Raw genomic sequence first — 4,301 nt, forward strand, 5'->3', positions numbered from 1 at the left:
TAATTGTATCTTTGTTTATCAGTTTTGTTCATGTCGTGCGATTCAGATGTTTTATTCAAGTGTATGCCGTTTGTTTTGTTTTGCGATGCCATGTGGCCATAGTTGTGTCTCATGTAACGGAAGTGCTAGTATTCATGCAAGAACAATGTTATGGCTCGGCGAGGAACACTTTGTCATCTTGCTAGCGTTCCCGGTATTGATGATTTGCTGCTATGTGTAATGCTAATGCCAATGGTAGTTATTTTGGTTTATCCATATTTCTGATCGGATAGTTGTCTTGGTGTTGTTTGGGGCTGTCATATGCGCATAAGTAGAAGAGCTGAGTTTAGTTGTCTTTTCTTAATGGAACTTTCGGTATTCCTGCCAATAGGAGTGCTATAGCTCATCAAGGAAAACTTTATCTTTCGGCAGACATTTCTTGTATTAATAATATGTTATTCTACGTGCCGCCAATGTTAATTCTTGGTTTCTTCACTGCATTAAATGCTGTTTCTATTTGGATACACTAGCACAGGGTGTGTACGTCATGGGCATGTGGCTTGTATCGTTCGTGCTTGTCGTATAGGCGTAATTAGAAGAGTCGAATTTGGTTGTGTTTCGTGTAAGGGAATTAACGATATTTGTGTCAATGTTATGTCTCGGCAAGTGAAACTTGTTGTTTTGTAAATATCTTTGGTACTATTTATTCTCTATCACATGGAATGCCAATGCCATTTATTTTTTTGGTTTACCAAACAATCTATTGTGTTGACAACCATTTGTTCGAATGCCTCCTTGAGAATATTATTATAGTAACACAAGTATGCTTATGTGTATCGACATGCGCAATATTATTTAATTAGTATGCTAAATTTCTAATTTCCCGAGCTTGCTCTTTTTTGCATATGTCAGTGTTGGTGCTAACAAAGTGAGCGTCTCATGCATGCACTTCCGTCGGTTCAATCATGCAAAAACCAAAGAAGGGTTAGTAGCCAGTATCTTATTATACATGTTGCACAATAATTATTATCCACACTCTTTATTGTTCACATTCTATATGTAAACCTGTCCTATTTTATGGTACTATATTTAGCTCGTACAATCTAATATTCCCAGAACTAACCTGCTAGCTAGTCTTCATTTCATCTGCAACAACGTGGTGGTAGATCTCGGTTCATTTCCTAAATATACCTCTTCCATTACTCTCATGTATCTATTGAGCTCCAGGCCTTCATTTATAGCATGACTAAGTCCGAGATGGCTAGATTTTTTTCTTCAAATAGAGGTTTACAATTTCTGAACAATTTTAGTTCAGTTCGCTTAGAATTTAATAAGGTTGTATATTTGCTTTAACCTAGGTACCTCATGGCATTGGCTCCTGTTATGAATGAGTTCTATGATGTGCGGAACATGTTCCTGACCATACTGCAGGTAGTCCCTTATTTCCCTATGTTTCCTATTTTACACCAAACTTCTCACTTCTACCACAATAAATATACTGGATGTAGTTTATTGATAATCAAAAAAATTACATTGAATGTATTCTTGTTGTATTAAAAATTTATACTGAAAGAACCGTTTCGTTTCTGGAGCACATTGGAGCATTTAATTTGATGTCTCTGAAAGTCCTATTTGGTTGTCAAATGTTTCTGTTCTTAATGTTATCATCACACGGCCGTGTACGTATGGGATAGCTCTAAGCAATGGAGTTTCTTTGTTTCCCACAAATTGCCAAGTGTAGTAATATGATATTGACCACCTTTCAACATAGTTGATTTGGTGAAACCATGTGAATTGGGTATTATCGTGCATTACAAACATGTATTAATCATTGACACATTCTTCTTCTTCTTCTTATGTAGCTGGAGGAACAGATTGATGCCTTGAGCCCTAAGTACTAGTGATCGAAATCAAAAAATCATAGCCCCATGTTATCCCTGGCATAGTGGGGTATATGTATCTTCCAATATATAGGCAATGCTCAACGTGTGTTGAGCTTAAGTGGGCGCGTTTGGAAACACATTGTGACGCCCCCGATTCAATCGTACACTAATCATGCACGCAAATGTGTACGATCAAGATCAGGGACTCACGGGAAGATATCACAACACAACTCTACAAATAAAATAAGTCATACAAGCATCATAATACAAGCCAGGGGCCTCGAGGGCTCGAATACAAATGCTCGATCATAGACGAGTCAGCGGAAGCAACAATATCTGAGTACAGACATAAGTTAAACAAGTTTGCCTTAAGAAGGCTAGCACAAACTGGGATACAGATCGAAAGAGGCGCAGGCCTCCTGCCTGGGATCCTCCTAGGTCACTCCTGGTCGTCATCAGCGGGCAGCACGTAGTAGTAGGCACCTCCGGTGTAGTAGGGGTCGTCGTCGACGGTGGCGTCTGGCTCCTGGACTCCAGCATCTGGTTGCGACAACCAGAAAGAAAGGAAAGGGGGAAAAGGGGGGAGAAAGCAACCGTGAGTACTCATCCAAAGTACTCGCAAGCAAGGAACTACACTACATATGCATGGGTATATGTGTAAGGAGGCCATATCAGTGGACTGAACTGCAGAATGCCAGAATAAGAGGGGGGTAGCTAGTCCTGTCGAAGACTACGCTTCTGGTCACCTTCGTCTTGCATCAAGTATAAGAGAGTAGATTGAAGTCCTCCAAGTAGCATCTCCCAATAACATCTCATAGCATAATCCTACCCGGCGATCCCCTCCTCATATCCCTGAGGTAGAGCGACCACCGGTTGTATCTGGCACTTGGAAGGGTGTTTTTTTTTAAGTATCCGGTTCTAGTTGTCATAAGGTCAAGGTACAACTCCAAGTCGTCCTGTTACCGAAGATCACGGCTATTCGAATAGATTAACTTCCCTGCAGGGGTGCACCACATAGCCTAACACGCTCGATCCCATTTGGCCGGACACACTTTCCTGGGTCATGCCCGGCCTCGAAAGATCAACACGTCGCAGCCCCACCTAGGCAAAACAGAGAGGCCAGCACGCCGGTCTAAACCTAAGCGCGCAGGGGTCTGGGCCCATCGCCCTGAGCACACCTGCACGTTGCGAGGGCGGCCGGAAGCAGACCTAGCCTAGTAGGCGTTCCAGTCCAATCCGGCGCGCGCCGCTCCGTCGCTGACGTCTGAAGTGCTTCGGCTGATACCACGACGTCGGGATACCCATAACTACTCCCACGTAGATGGTTAGTGCGTATAGGCTCGTAGCCAGACTCAGATCAAATACCAAGATCTCGTTAGGCGTGTTAAGTGTCCGCGAACGCCGAACAGGGCCAGGCCCACCTCTCTCCTAGGCGGTCTCAACCTGCCCTGTCGCTCCGCCACAAAAGATCCACACAGAGGGCCGTCGGGACAAAGGTCCTTTCAGCCCCCAATCCGTGAATCACTCGCGGGTACTCTTCGAGCTGACCCGACTTTAGTCATCATCTGTATAGTATGTATGTATGTATAGTATATACCCGTGATCACCTCCCAGGTGATCACGGCCCGATAGTATAGCAAGGCAGACTGACAAGAATGTAGGGCCAATGATGATAAACTAGCATCCTATACTAAGCATTTAGGATTGCAGGTAAGGTATCAACAGGTGTAGCAACAATGTCAGGCTATGCATCAGAATAGGATCAATGGAAAGCAGTAACATGCTACACTACTCTAATGCAAGCAATATAGAGTAGAATAGGCGATATCTGGTGATCAAGGGGGGGGCTTGCCTGATTGGTCAGCAGCAGCGTCGGTCTCGTAGTCTACCGGAGAGAAGAGGGGGAAGAAATAATGAATACAGAGCAAACAAAGCATCACAAAATATAACAAGGCAATACGCGGTGTTCGGTGTGCCCTAACGCGGTAGTAGGTGATACCGGTGAAGGGGGGAAAACATCCGGGAAAGTATTCCCGGTGTTTCGTGTTTTCGGGCAGAGGAGCCGGAGGGGGAAAGTTGCGGGTTCGATAGGTTAGAGGCGTGTGGCGGACGAACGGACTGCGTATCCGGAATCGTCTCGTCGTTCTGAGCAACTTTCATGTTGAAAATATTTTAATCCGGATTACGGATTAAAAGATATGATTTTTAAAAGATTTTATTAATTTTGGAATTTAATTATTTATTTAATTAATTCGAAAAAATGTATTTATGACGTCAGCATGATGTCATGCTGACGTCAGCAGTCAACAGGGTTGACTGAGTCAAACCTGACAGGTGGGTCCCGCATGTCATTCTCTAATATCTAATTAACCTAATCAGAGTTAATTAACATTAGTTAATTAGGTTAATTAGCGATTAGTGCTAATTAATCAGAATTAA

At 43.2% G+C, this 4,301-nt stretch overlaps 1 long non-coding RNA gene across 1 annotated transcript in view; it reads left to right on the top strand.

Annotated features, from left to right (window-relative positions):
• The window catches only part of LOC123094186 (uncharacterized), a 1,809-nt gene extending 365 nt beyond the window's left edge, over positions 1-1,444 (top strand). Inside the window, exons 2-3 of the long non-coding RNA XR_006445765.1 lie at positions 892-963; positions 1,338-1,444. This is a non-coding gene — a long non-coding RNA (uncharacterized lncRNA). The remainder of the gene's footprint in view (positions 1-891; positions 964-1,337) is intronic.
• Positions 1,445-4,301: the final 2,857 nt, after the last annotated feature.

Source organism: Triticum aestivum, chromosome 4B (genome assembly GCF_018294505.1).
Source record: "Triticum aestivum cultivar Chinese Spring chromosome 4B, IWGSC CS RefSeq v2.1, whole genome shotgun sequence".
In the NCBI taxonomy this organism is placed as follows: Eukaryota; Viridiplantae; Streptophyta; class Magnoliopsida; order Poales; family Poaceae; genus Triticum; species Triticum aestivum.